Source organism: Prionailurus bengalensis, chromosome C1 (genome assembly GCF_016509475.1).
Source record: "Prionailurus bengalensis isolate Pbe53 chromosome C1, Fcat_Pben_1.1_paternal_pri, whole genome shotgun sequence".
NCBI classification, from domain to species: Eukaryota; Metazoa; Chordata; class Mammalia; order Carnivora; family Felidae; genus Prionailurus; species Prionailurus bengalensis.
This window is the reverse complement of record NC_057345.1, coordinates 76809640-76824947: the sequence shown is the minus strand read 5'-3', so window position 1 is coordinate 76824947 and position 15308 is coordinate 76809640.

The following is a 15308-nucleotide window of genomic DNA, read 5'->3' as shown; positions in this document are numbered from 1 at the left end:
GTTAGCTTCAAATAATCTTGACTTAAAAAAAAAAATTAAAATATTGTACTAGGCAAGACTGAAGCCAAAGGGTTGGATACAGAATGTAGAAAAAAGCAAAGGGAGGAATATATCCTAAAGCTTTGAGAAGTTAGGCTTGGATATCTTTTTTCTCCTGCTCCCTGAGAAATTAATGAACAGACAACCCTGAAACTTCAAAGCTGTAACACCCTGCTTTGGGAATTACAACCTCCATCTTGGTTGTTTAAAAATGAGCACACATGGAAATGATGTATCAGCATATCTTTTCAAGTTTTTTTTTTTCTGTTGAAAATTAATCAACAACCCTCCAGTTATTTATGGCTTAGTACATATATAAAATTAGGGGAAAAAATTAGATCTTAAAAAAAAAAACCCAAACATGTTTAATCACAGTAGTAAAACATGGCCATGGCTAAAATTATAACTGTACAGATTAAGATGAAAAGCCCACCCACCTCACACTGCTTTGCAAAGATGAGTTTTTCCTTTCTGAAAATGTCCATGTCTATACATAAAATTATATATATATATGACACTTTTTATATATGTAAAAAGTTATGTGTGTATCTTTCCTATCCCCTTGCATTTAAGGGGTATATTCAGATGTGAGTGCTCAGGTCCGAGTTGCCCCTCTTCATCATTTTGTATATCAGACAGGATATGTGTGTGACGGTAACATTAGATTTTGAAGCCAGATTGCCCAAGCTTATAAACTGTATGACCCTAGGTAAATCACCTTAGTTATTCACCTAGAAAGCAGAGTGCTCAGATGGGAGCATTAAGTGACTGAATATAGCAGTGTCCAAACAGCTCCTGGTTCAGAATAATTTCTTAGGAATGGTAGCTATGACCATAGCCAGACCTTCTCACTCTAAAGCTCCAAAATATTGCCTTTATTCTCATCACATATATCCTCAGCTTTATACTTCCTCCAACTTAACATACATATATATTTTAATGTGGCATAAGACGTAGAGTTCTGCATTTCCTCCCTAGCTGCTCTTTCCTCCAAAGCACTGGTACTTCAAAGGTTATAACCGCTCTCCTCGAAAGCTTTCAGAACTTGGAGTGAACTCAATCACTTTCTCATTTGGTATTAGTCATGTGCTCCATTTGTGTATGGCCTATTTCCAACTGATGAGCTTATAGCTGAGCGGCCCTGCATTTTAGGAATCTTCCAGCACAAAAAAGAAAGACTTGGCTTCAGAAGGGATCGTGACTGGCCAGTTGATCTGTTAAATAATATGCCAAATACTGTGGAAATAACAAGAAGGAGAAAATTACATTCACACTTCTTTATTGGTGCCATTAACAGTGTTTTGTCATCCAGCTGATGCAGCGGCGCCATCTCCCCGGAAGCACTGCAGTGCAAGACTCTCTGGAGCCTTGTCCAACCCCTCACCCGCCGTGTCCCAGCAGCACCCATGGCTCCCGGGGTGGGGAAGGCTGTTTGAGGATGCACTAGTTCAGAGGAAGCCAGAGGACCAGGCCACTTGCAATAAGACTGTCTGGAAGTGTTAAAGCATCTCCATAGAGGTGTCATTGGAGCAGTGGTGAGCCCCCTTCTCCCCTCACCATTCTGGAGGTCAGGGGACCCCCTTTGAGCCAGGCTGCAGCTCGCCCCATCAGTCTCCTGCCTCTCACTGTCCCTGCTGCTCGGCTGCTGAGGCCTTAACAAGAATAGCCCTCAGCCTCCCTTTTGTCCTCTCCCCATGCTTGTTAAAATAAATGCCTTCTTTCTCATATCAGGCAGACTGCACAGAGGGACAGCTCTCTTCTCCCATCTCTCATCCCTCTCTCAATTCTTTCCTGGTCTGAAGCTCATTTCTCTCTCCACCCCACCCCTGCCTCCCTTTGTCCATCAGGGTCTCACTGGGATTTCATTATGTTCCAACAACAGATAGTTGTTTAGATGGAGAATATCTCCCCAGAATATGATAGGAAAATGTAAAGTATACACTGAACTAAGTCACTCCCTAGTTTAAAGTAACTTCTAGGACTAAGATTCAAATCTTTCCAAGATGTACAGGTCCCCACAGATGTGGGTACCCTCCAGCCTCATTTTACTTTTTGGTCATCACACTGCAGCCACCAGGGTTTTCTTTCCATTAGTAATAATGACTGTCATGAGCCAAGCACACCCAGTACTTACACATGAGGAAAATGAGACACAGATAGGTCAGTTAGACATGGCTAGTAAGGGATAGACCTAGGATTGAAATCCAGGATGCCTCCACTCTTGGCCAATACATGGTACTGCCTCTTGCCAACATTTCAAGCATGCCAAACTCTTCTCTGCCTCAGGACTTTTACACATGCTGTTCCTCTCTTACTCTTCTCTCAACTCTTGTATTGCATAACTTCTCTTTATCTCTTGGGTTTGAGCTGAGATGTTACTTGTTGTGCTCGCTTCGGCAGCACATATACTAAAATTGGAATGAGACGTTACTTGTTCAGAAAAGCCTTTCCAGAGCTGCCAACACCACCACCGTCAGTCTAAATCATTCTCCATTGTTACTCTCCATCGCAGCCCTCTCTTCTTGTCCCCAGAGCTTTTATTATCATTAACATTTTTACTTGTAATTTTTGGTACACTTACATTACTTGTTCAAAAACATTTGCTGTCCTTTCTACCAGCCCCCCTCTATTTGGGGGATTAAACTTCCCCACCTGATTGCCATCAAGTTAGACCATGTGACTTGCTTTGGGCAAAAGAGTGTGCTCTGGGGAAAAAATGCTAGAGCCATTGTGTGGTTTCGGCCATCACTCTTTTCCTCTGTCACAAGAGGGCATGTCTCAGGGGCTGCTCCTTCAGTCTTGGTCCAAAATGAAGAGGGCAGGATGCAGAGCTACAATGGACCTAATGTGAACAAAAAGTAAACCAAAAGGTCACTAGGATGTGGAGGTTACTTGTTACTGCAGCATAACTTAACCTAGGTTGACCAATACATATACTTATGTAACATTTTCTCTCCACTGTACCATCAATTTCATGAAACCAGGGATTGTGCTTTGTTTTGCGGTCTTTATTCAGCATCTAGCAAAAGGCCTGGCACATTTAAGGACTTGACAAATATTTGTTGAATGAATAAGGAAGCAATGTATTAACACACAAGCCAGCCTATGAAGGCTACCTTTTGGTGCGTGTTATCATTCTAAGCAAGTAGTTTTTTGTAAAACTAATCAACCGTCACTTTCCACTCCATTGTTCACCCCTCTACACCTTCCACACCTCCTCCCTTACTCTCTCAGCAGACATTGAATTTTGACACTGCTTGAAATACATATGCAGTTGCTATGTAAGGTTCAAAAATTCCTAGGAAAAAAGTCCCTTTATAAGTATTTAGTTTCCCCAGAAAAAAACAAAGAATACCCTTAAAAATGTCTTCTTTCCAATAAAGAATAGCTTGTCTTCAAATGGCCAAGGGACTTAAAAGGACCTATCATAACTTTGAGTCTATTTTCTCTTCATTCAGGCAAGCTGAAATAAAATCTATGTATATATATTGCAGGAAGGTAGTACTGAGTATATTCTGAAAATATAAGAAAATGTACTGGCTTTCTCTGAGCCAGAAGATATTTTTCTGCATTTCAACTATCCCTAACTTCTACAGGTGGATTCATAAGCACTTTTTCCTCCCCTTACAAGGGACTCTGCTAAACATCATGAGTAGTAGAGGAAATATGGACAGAGAAACAATGTTCTCCTCTGAAAATAGTCTAGGAAATCTGTCCATTTGCCACATCCCATGGAAGCCAGTTGTGCTAGAAGCTTCCCACCTGACCCTTGTCTTTGTAGATGAGAGTAGGACTACATCTTAAGTTTGTTCCCTAGCGCCTAGCCTAGGGTGTGGCACACGGCGGAGCACATAACAGAGGCCCAGTAAATGGTCAGAGTATGAATGGTTTTGTTGAAAAAGATGAGAACTGGAAGTGCTGGGTAGATGTGGGCCCCTGCTCATTTACATCTTCCAGAGAATTTGGAATCCGGTGGACAGGGTGGGTGATGCACTGACATGCAACCCACCCTTGCTTCTCAAAACTCTCCCGGTGTAGGGCCTGGATTCCAACCTCCACTTGATACCTGTTTCTACTTATTTGGATCCTGTCAGTCAAACAGTGTGGGTATCAGCCAGCCAGTAGTGGGCTGAGAGACAGGAGGGAACTACATTCTAGCACTGCTCTGCCACCAACCTTCTGTGTGCCTGGGCCTCATTTGCAAAATGAGCCTGTAACTCAAATGATCTCTACAGTTTCTTCCAACCCTGACATTCTGTGCTATTTCTATGAAACACCCCAGACTCGGAAGGACTCTGTCTCTCACCATTGTTTCTTCCACCCGGTCTTCAGAGTTATACGTGCACTAGACCAATTAGCTGGGTAATTGTTCCCGAGTACAAGCTTATTCCTAATTAGACAGTGTCTGGGTTCACACTACAGCAATTAACCCCCAAATGGAATAATAACTCTAGAATGAGCACAGCGTAATTGTTTTGAAGCTCACCCCTCCCCCTTACTGATTCCCCTTGGGCTACAGCAGAAGAGGAACTGTTTGCTGTGGGTTGGCCGCTTTCTCCTTGACCTCTGCATGGTCCTTGCCATGTAGTACTCCATTTATGTTCATGACTGGCTTCTAGCTCCCTGGGTGTTCCTGTGGCTTGCTGGCAGGCCACTCCCTGACCTATGACATTGCAGCTCCTGTGGATTCAGTGAGAATCTCCCCTCTGTACCTACAAGCCTCCCATAGGTCACTCAGGGCCAAAACTCATGAATAAAAATGCCACCCAGAAACATGTAGAAAATCAGATTAGGAAACGATGAGATTTATTTCCAGTCTTCACAAGATAACAGCACGTGGGTGGCACAAACATAACTGCTTTGGCCTTTTTTGCAGAACTTATGAATACACACGTAAGAGAGAAAGTGCTGCTAATATAACCCACAGTTACTCAACCACATGCTTCTCAAACAAACTGCACTTGCTACAGCACAAACAGAGCAAGCAGTGAGAATTTTCTGTTACTAAATTTGTTAAAGTGATTTGTAGGTATTTAAACTTGAGTATGTTTTTACAGTTTGAGGTAATTGGCCTATTTTAAATAACTGGCAACACACATACACTGTACTTTTTTCCCCCTTCCTTTCGCCCTGCTAAATGTTTCCTGGCATGCTGACAGCTCCAGGCACACTCTGCATCAGGGTAGCATACGATGGGCCAGGGGTAGCATGGCCAGAGATTTGTCCCTTGCAATAGGAAATTTGGTCCAGCAGCAGGAAAGGGGACCCAAGTCTGTTTGTGTGACTTGGCACCCAGTTCAGGGATGGGTGAAAGGTTTATCAGCCAGCAAAGGAAGGCATGGAGAGGAGAGCAGAGTGGCTTACAGTTACAGGTCAGAGGTAGGATCATTACATGGAAACTCCTGCTCAGCCAGTACTTAGCAGCTGTGTGCCTCGTTCTGTTAGGTCTCAGTTTCTTTAGGTGTAAAATGGGGATATACTTATCTGACATTCTGTGAAACGAGAAAATATATAAAGGATCTCACATAGTCCCTGGCACACAATAAGCTACAATAAATGTTGGCAACTATAAATAGTCATATTCAAGGCTGTTATTTTTACTATGTTCAGTTCTATTTGAAAAATGTACTCCTTAAAACAATTGACTTCTGCACACACACAAAATCATGGTAAACACACAAGTCTGCAACAGTCTACTTAATGGTGCCCCCTAGAGTTGGATAATACACATGTGTAAAATCCACCTACCTAGAAGCAGCAACCTTGAATACTTTTAGCAATGTTTTTGGCCTTATGGTTTTATTATGTTATCCTGAACCATCTTCTGCAGAAATGTTTAGCAGGAATTGCTGCCTGCTATAGACTGAATTGTTTCCCTTCCAAGTTCCTATGATAAAGCCCTAACCCTCAGTGTGATGGTATTTGGAGATGGGGCCTTTGGGAGGTAATTGGGGTTAGATGAGACCATGAGGTTGGGGCCCTCATGATGGGATGACTGCCCTTGAGAGACACCATGTTCTCCACCACATGAAAACACAGCAAGAAGATAGCTGTCTGTAAACTAGAGAGGCCTCACCAGGAACCAAATCAGCCAGCATTTTCACCTTGGACTTCCCAACCTCCAGAACTCCAAGAAAATGAATTTCTGTTGTTTAAGCCACCTAGTCTATTGTATTTGTTATGGCAGTTGGAACCGACTAAGACACTGCCCCTTCTGAGAGCTTACACAGTAATTCTGCTCTAACGTGGCAATGATTCCATTGAGTTAGAATCTTGTGCTTATTTATGTTCTGTGGTGGACTGTGCACCAGTTAAGGGGCAAGGACTACATATTTTCACTCTGTACACTTCCATATTTGTCTAATAAGTGACTTTTTCATAGACATTTGTTTTGCCCCTTCCAACCTAACTAAACGCTACTGGGTCAAGGGTCAAGAGTGCATTGCACAACCAGACTGAGACATCTCTGCTCCTTGAGTTCTCAAGGACAGTGGCTGCTATTTGGTGGCCTTGAAAACACGAGGTCATTGAAATCACCTGTATATCCTACTAGGGGAGGCACAAGAAAGTGAATGAGTGGGAAAGGAAGAATTTGGCATTTAACAGAGTCTGTGTGACTCATAAGAGAATTGCTCTGTAGTTGATGTGAGTGTCAGAGTAATTCCCAGTTTTCTATTATAAACGAGAATTCTCTGTGGGCAAGTGGAGCAATACGAATACTATTTGGGGCCAATATTGTGGTCTGAAAAAATATATTCAGGAAAAATATTATGTTGATACATTTGAGTTTCTGTCATCTATATAGTCCCAATTAGTAATAAGTTAGAATAAGATTTTACAGCAGCACCTGGGTGGCTCAGTCGGTTAAGCATCTGAGTCTTGATTTTGGCTCAGGTCATGATCTCACTATTGGTAAGATCGAGCCCTGAAATAGGCTCTGCACTGATAGTGTGGAGCCTGCTTGGGATTCTCTCCCTCCCTCTCTCTCTTCCCCTCCCCCACTCTCGTGTGTGCTCTTTCTCTCTTCTCTCTCTCAAAATAAAAATAAACAATAATAAGATTTTATGTTGCAGTATTTTCCAAGTATTTCACATGCATCATTTCAATAAACCTCAGAATTAGATAGGTAAGTATAGGTGTGGGAGACACCAATTGTATTGTCTGCCCAGTACACCTTGCCTTTTGGGGGGAACATTTCTCTGAGTTTTATAGAACCATTACTTGCACTAAGTCTTAAGGTTTTAGGGTGGTTTCTAATCTTAGAACCCTATCCCCCTGGCCACAGAAGGGCACATGACCCAAGATTGACCAATCAGAGCTCTTCTCCAGTATTATTCCCCTGGGAACTAAGGAAACAGAACAACTTTCTAACTGGTGGTAGAGTTGGAATAAATTAAATAGATAGGAGTTGCCTGTGACTGTAGGTCTCATCTCATAGGGAACTCTACTTGGAGGGAATGAAGCCAACATATTGAGGGAAGCAAAAGCATGTAGGTCTCTTTTAGTTGTGACAGAAACTCAACTTGAAACAGCTTAGAAAAATAAGGCAATTGATTTTATTGAAGTTTAACATACAGTGTTATATTCGGCTTTACAACAGAATGATGCAGCAATTCTATACTAAGTGCTCAGCAAGATAAGTGTAGTTGCCCTCTGCCACCAAACAATGATATTACAATATCATTAACTATATTCCCTATGCTTTACTTTTCATCTTCATGACTTATTTTATAACTAGAAGTTTGTATCTCTTAATGTCCTTTATCTATTTCACTTATCCCCCACGTACATCCCCTCTGACAAGGGTTTTTTGGGTTTTTTTTTTGTCACAGTTTCCTTGTTTGTTCAATTGTTTTGACTTAGATCTGCATATGCATGAAATCATATGGTATTTGTCTTTCTCTGACTTATTTCACTTATGTTGTAGCAAATGGCAAGATCTCATCCTTTTTTATGGGTAATATTCCATTGTATATAATAATTCCACTTATTTTAATTCTAGTATAGTTAACATAATGTTATATTAATTTAAGGTGTACAATACAGTGATTCAACAATTCCATACATCACCCAGTGTTCATCACTAAGTCTAAAGTTCTCTCTTGTCTAGCAAGAGAGAGGGAAGCAGGATTAAAAGCGAGAGATGGCTGATGTCCGGGTCCTTGCCACATTTTTATTAGGATCAGAAGGTTTACAAACATGGTGATGGATGTGCACAAAGCGACAATGAATCTGTGAACATTAATTCATGGACGTGAGGGAAAGAGGGTCTTGAAGATATCTGGAGTTAGGGGTTTGGGTTAATACAAAACAAAATCCTAGAGCTGGGCAGCCAGGTGGAAGGTTGTTTACAGCAGACATGAGGCACCACCTCTAGTTATCTTAGCTAGCCTGGGGGATGAGACATAGGACAGGTGACCTCAGGGTTAACAAGGCACCTTCTTTTTGTTAATCATCTCTGGTCTGGGCTGCTTCACCTGCAGTGGTGGTCTATAGCCCTATTTATGTTTACCTAAGTTGGTACTTCCTTCTGGTGAAAGCAGCTTTCTGCTATAGTACTAAATTGGGGGCCGCTTCCACCCTGAATACCTAATCTTATTTATTTCATATATTCTATACTGGGGCTTGTGCCCTGCCTTCTGTATATTTATTTACCTAATCTTGTTTACCCAAACTTGGGTGTGAGCATCCTGTGGCTTTGTACTTAATGCTTTGTTAACCCATTGGTGTAAACCCAGGAAATTTCTAAGTTTATTCCCCACACATCACAACAAGTGCAGTCTTTAATCCCCATCATTGTTTCACCCATCCCCTCCATCTACCTCCCTTCTGGTAACCATCAGTTCTCTATAGTTAAGAGTCTGTTTCTTGGTTTCTCTCTCTCTCTCTTTTGCCTTTGCTGCTTTGTTCTGCTTCTTAAATTGCACATATGAGTGAAATCATATGGTATTTGTTTTTCTCTGACTCATTTATTTCACTTAGCATAATATTCTCTAGCTCCATCTATGTCATTGAAAATAACAAGATTTCATTCCTTTTTATGGCTGAAAATTATTCCATTGTGTATATATTCCACATCTTTATCCATTCATCTAGTGATGGACACTCGGGCTGCTTCCATAAGTTGGCTATTGTAAATAATGCTGCTATAAAATGTAGGGGTGCATGTATCCCTCTGAATTAGTGTTTTGCATTTTTCGGGTAAATACCCAGTAGTGCGATTATTGGGTTGTAAAAGGTGGTTTTAACTTTTTGAGGAACCTCTATACTCTTTTCCACAGTGGCTGTAGCAGTAGCAGTTTGCATTCCCACCAGCAGTCCACAAGGGTTCCTTTTGTTCCACATCCTCATCAACATCTGTTGTTTCTTGTGTTTTTCATTTTAGCCATACTGACAGGTGTGAGGTCATATTTCATTGTAGTTGTGATTTGCGTTTCCCTGATGATGAGTTATGTTGAGCATCTTTTCATGTCTTTGTTAGCCTCTGGATGGCTTCTTTGGAGAAATGTCTGTTCATATCTTCTACCCATTTTTTAATTGGATTGTTTTTTGGGTGTTGAATCATATAAGTTCTTTATATATTTGGGATACTAATCCTTTATCAGATATGCAGATATGTCATTTGCATATATCTTCTTTCATTCCATTTGGTAGGTTGCCTTTTAGTTTTGTTGATTATTTCCTTACCTGTGAAGAAACTTTCTATTTTGATTTTGCTTCTATTTCCCTTGCCTCAGGAAACATATCTAGAAAACTGTTGCTATGGCTGATGTCAGAGACATTATTGACTGTACTCACCTCTAGGATTTTTATGGTTTTAGGTCTCCTATTTAGACCTTTAATCCACTTTGACTTTATTTTTTGGATGGGGTCAGAAAGGGGTCCAGTTTGATTCTTTTGCATGTAGCTGACAAGTTTTCCCAACACTATTTGTTGAAGAGACTTTTTCCCATTGTATATTCTTTGCTGCTTTATCAACCTTATAATCATACTTTTATTTCTGGGTTTTCTGTTCTGTTCTGATCTATATGTATGTTTTGTACCATACTGTTTTGATTCCTACAGCTTTTGGTATAACTTGAAGTCTGGAATTGAGATACTGATAGCTTTGTTTTTCTTTTTCAAAATTGCTCTGGTTATTTGGGTCCTCTGTGGTTCCAGATAAATTTTAGGACTTTTGTTCTAGTTCTTTGATATTTTTGTTATAGTTCTGTTGGTATTTTGATATGGATGGCATTAAAAGTGTAGATTTATTTGGGTAGTATAGAAATTTTAACAGTATTTGTTCTTCCAATCTGTGAGCATGGAATGTCTTTCCATTTCTTTGTGTTGTCTTTAGTTTCTTTCATCAATGTTTACAGTTTTCAGAGTATAGGTCTTTCATCTCTTTGGTTCATTTATTCCTGGATTTCTTATTGTTTTTGGTGCACTTGTAAATGGGATTTTTTTCCTAATTTTTCTGCCTCATTATTAGTGTACAGAAATGCAAGAGATTTCTGTACATTGATTTTATATCCTGGAACTTTATAAATTCAATTATCAGTTTTAGTAGTATTCTGGTGAAGTCTTTAGGGTTTTCTAAATAAAGTATCATGTCATCTGCAAATAGTATAAGTTTTACTTCTTTGTTTTCTGACTGCTGTGGCTAGGACTTCCAATACTGTGTTGAATAAAAGTGGTGAGAGTCATCATCATGGTCTTGTTTCTGACCTTTGGGGAAAAGCTCTCAGTTTTTCACCATTGAGTATGATGTTAGCTGTGAGTTTTATTATGAATGGATGTTGTATTGTGTCAAATGCTTTTTCTGCATCTATTGAGGTGATTATCTTTTCTCTTGTTGATGTGATGTATCATGCCGATTGATTGACAAATATTGAACCACACTTGTATTCCTGGAATAAATACTTTGGTTATGGTGAATGATTTTTTTAATGTATTGTTAAATTTGGTTTGGTAATACATTGTTGAGGATTTTTGCATATATGTTTATCAGACATATTGGCCTGTAGTTTTCTTTTTATGTAGTGTCTTTGTCAGGTTTTGGTATTAGGATAATGCTGGTCTTATAGAATGGATTTGAAAGTTTTCCTCCTCTTCTATTTTCTGCAATAATTGGAGAAAAATAGGCATTAACTTGTGTTTAAATGTTTGGTAGAATTCACCTGTGAAGCCATCTGGCCCTGGGCTTTTGTTTGTTGGGAGATTTGTGGGTTTGTTTTTTTTTTTTAATACTAATTGCATTTTATTGCTAGTAATTGGTCTGTTCAAATTTTCTCTTTCTTCCTGATTCAGTTCCTGAGGTTATATGTTTCTAGGAATTTATACATTTCTGCTAGGTTGTCTGATTTGTTGGCATATAATTTTCATAATATTCTGTTATAATCCTTTGTATTTCTGTGGGGGCCATTATTATTTCTCTTCCTTAATTTTATTTTTTTTCAGTCCTTTCTTTTTTTCTTCATGAATTTGGCTAAAAGCTTATCAATTTTGTGCATCCTTTCAAAGAACGAGCTCCTGGTTTTATTTATCTTTTGTATTAAGTTTTTTAGTTTTTACATCATTTGTTTATGCTCTAATCTTTAATGTATCCCTCTTTCTACTGGCTTTGGGGTTTGTTCTTTTTGTAGCTCCTTTAGGTTTAAGATTAGGTTGTTGAATTGAGATTTTTCTTGTTTCTTGAGGCTAGGCCTGTATTACTGTAAACTTTCCTCTTATAACTGCTTTTACTATAGCCCAAAGATTTTGGACTGCTGTGTTTTCTTTTTCATTTGTTTCCATGTATTTTTTCTGTGGTTTTGATCATGATTTCTTCTCTCTCATTCATGATTTTATTTACTTGGGTCCTTTCTCTTTTCTTTTTGATAAGTCTGTCTAGGGGATTATCAATTTATTAATTTTTTCAAAGCACCAGCTCTTGGTTTCATTGATCTTTTCTACTGTTTTTTTTTTGTCTCTTTCTGTATCATTTATTCCTGCTCTAATTTTTATTATTTCCCTTCTGCTGACCTTAGACTTCATTTGTTCTTTGAGATTTTTTTGCTTCTTAAAGTAGGCCTGTATTGCCGTAGGCTTTCCTCTTATGACTGCTTTGGTTGCATCCCAAAGGTTTTGGACTGTCATGTTTTCTTTTTCATATTTCTTCTTTAATTTCCTGGTTGACCCATTCATTCTTTAGTAGGATGTTCTTTAACCTGCATGAATTTGTGGTCTTTCTCAATTTTTTCTTGTGGTTGAGTTCAAGTTTCATAGTGTTATGGCTGGAAAATATGCATGGTGTGATCTCAATATTTTTGTACTTGTTGAGGACTGATTTGTGACCTAGTAGGTGATCTATTCTGAAGAATGTCCCATATACATTTGAAAAGAATGTGTATTCTGCTTTAGGATGAAATGTTATGAATATATCTGTTAAGTCTGTCTGATCAGTGTGTCAAAGCCATTGTTTCCTTGCTGATTTTCTGCTTTGATGATTTGTCCATTGATGTAAGTGGGGTGTTAAAATCCCCTACTGTTATTGTATTGTTATCAATGAGTTTATGCTTGTTACACTTTTACATATTTAGGTTCCTCAAAGTTGGGGGCATAAATATTTACAATGGTTAGATCTTGTTTTGATAGCCCTCTTTATTGTGATATAGTGCCCTTCTTCATGTCTTGTTACCATTTATGTTTTAAAATCAAGTTTGTCTGATTATAAGTATCGCTACTCTGGCTTTCTTTTGATGTCAATTTGCATGGTAAATGTTTCTCCATCCTCTCACTTTCAATCTGCAGGTGTCTTTAGGTCTAAAATGAGTCTTGTAAGGAGCATATAGATGGGTCTCTCTTTTTTTTTTTTATCTGACACTCTGTGTCTTTTGATTGGAGCATTTAGTTCATTTACATTGAGAGTAATTACTGATAATATGAATTTTGTGCCTTTTTATTACTTGTTTTGTCATTGTTTCTGGAGATTTTATCCGTTCCTTTCTAGTCTTTGTCACTTTTGGTCTTTCTTTCCTACTTGAAGAGTCCCCTTTAATATTTCTTGCATGGCTGATTTAGTGGTCACAAATTTCTTTAGTTTTTGTTTGGGAAACTATCTCCCCTTCTATTCTGAATGATAGCCTTGCTGGTTAGAATATTCTTGGCTGTAGATCTTTCCCATTCAGCACGTTGAATATATTATGCCACTCCCCTCTGGCCTTCCAAGTTTCTGTGGAAAGATCTGTTGCTAACCTTGTAAATTAGGGTCTTCTGTCTTGCTGTTTTTAGGATTTTTTTCTTTATATTTTAGAATTTAACTACAACATGTCTTGATGTTGGCCTGCTTTTGATTATGATGGGAGTTCTCTCTGCCTCCTGGATTTGGAAGTCCATTTTCTTTTTTTTTTTTTTTTAACGTTTATTATTGAAAGTCAGAATCAGATCATGAGCAGGGGAGGGGCAGAAGCAGGCTCCAGGCTCTGAGCTGTCAGCACAGAGCCCGATGCGGGGCTCACACTCACAAACCGCAAGATCATGACCTGAGCTGAAGTTGGACGCCTGAGTGAGCCACCTAGGCGCCCCTGGAAGTCCATTTTTTCCCCCAGATTAGGGATGTTTTAAGCTATACTTTCTTCCAATAAACCTTGTGAGCCCTTTTCTCCTTCTTCTGGGACTCCTATGATATGAATGTATTATGTTTCATTGAGTCACTGAGTCCACTAGGTCTATTTTTGTGATCCAAGATTTTTCTTTTCCTCTTTTGATCAGCTTCATAATTTTCCATAATTCTATCTTCTTTATCACTTATTCTTTCCTCTACTTCTCCCATCCTTGTGGTCATTACATCCAGTTGGATTTGAATCTCAGTTATTGCATTTTTCATTTCAGCCTGACTAGTTTTTAGCTCTTTTTATCTCTGTGGTAAGTATATCCCTAATGTCTTCCATGCTTTTCTCAAGCCCAGCTAGTATTCTTATGATTGTTGCTTTACATTCTGGATCAGGCATATTGCTTATATCTGTTTCGATTAGATCCCTGGCCTTTTCTTGTTCTTGCTTTTGGGATGAATTCCTCTGTCTTGGCATTTTGTCTAGGCCTGTTTTCTTCTGTGTGTCAGGAAAGCCTGTTATATTTCATGCTCCTGAAACTATATGACCTCTTCTTCATAAAGCCATTAATGTCCCAGGCCTGACACTTAAGGAAATATCTCTGGTGTGTACTGCATGCACTGTGCTGCTGTGTTATGGGTGCTCTGTCCCTCAGGTCAGTCCTCTGCAGAGTTTCTCCTTGCCTGCAGTAGAGAGTGTTTGGACCTTGGGCAGAGTGTGGAGAGTGTTAACTAGGTGTGTTCTTGTCTGCTTGTTAAAAGAGACCTGATGTTATTTCCACTAGAGCTGAAGCTTTGCAGAACTCTATGGTCAATACATATGGTAATACATATGGTGCATGTGGGGGTTTGTGCTGGTCTTCTGGGGGATGGGCCTGTTGCACTGTGTCTCATGCACCTTGCCCAAGAAAAGCAGTACAAGCAGAGCACAGGGTGTTGCGGGGAGCTTGGTGTGGACAGATTAGGCAGCCAGTGTTGGGGCTGTACTGTTTACTGAAGTTAGTTTATGCTGAGGGGCAGGGAAGGGAAATGGCACCAGCCAGCTCCTTTTTCCCTGGAGAGGGGAACCTGCTTACAGCTGTCAGGGAAACCCTCCCAGAAGAATGAATAATTTTTCCTAGTGCATCCTAGGTGTTTTTCAGATCACTGTTTTCAAACTGTCTGTGTCTGGGATGCTTGCCTTCCTGGAGCAGTGCAGTATCCTTTTGGCTCTATCCAGCGTGTTGGCTGATTTTTAAAACTCTAAACTTCAGGGACTTGATGTGGTGGGGACCTGTCCTGGTCTTCTGGGAAAGGGTCTCACTGTGCTAGGATTGATGCAAGTTTGACCAGAAGGACAGTTGCACCAGAGCACAGGAGCATGAGTTTTGGAGCAAGCACACTAAAGGGCCAGTGTCCAGGTTAGCCACCCTCAGCAGGTGTCTCTGCACCATGCTGGGAACCTGGGAAAGGAAATGGTGCCCATTGGCTTTGTCCCTGGAGAGGCAATGCCCCTCTCTCAGATGCACTCCAAGAAGGGGGAACTGTCCCCCCACCCCCCCAGTGCATCTCAGGTGACCCTCAGATCATGACATCTGCCCCTGGGTTACTTGCTGCCTTCTCTCTAGGAGCACTGCAGTGCTCTTAGGGCTCTATACCAGCCATGCTAGGGACCTCTACAACTCTAATCTTTGGGCCCTGCTGGTTATAAGATCTC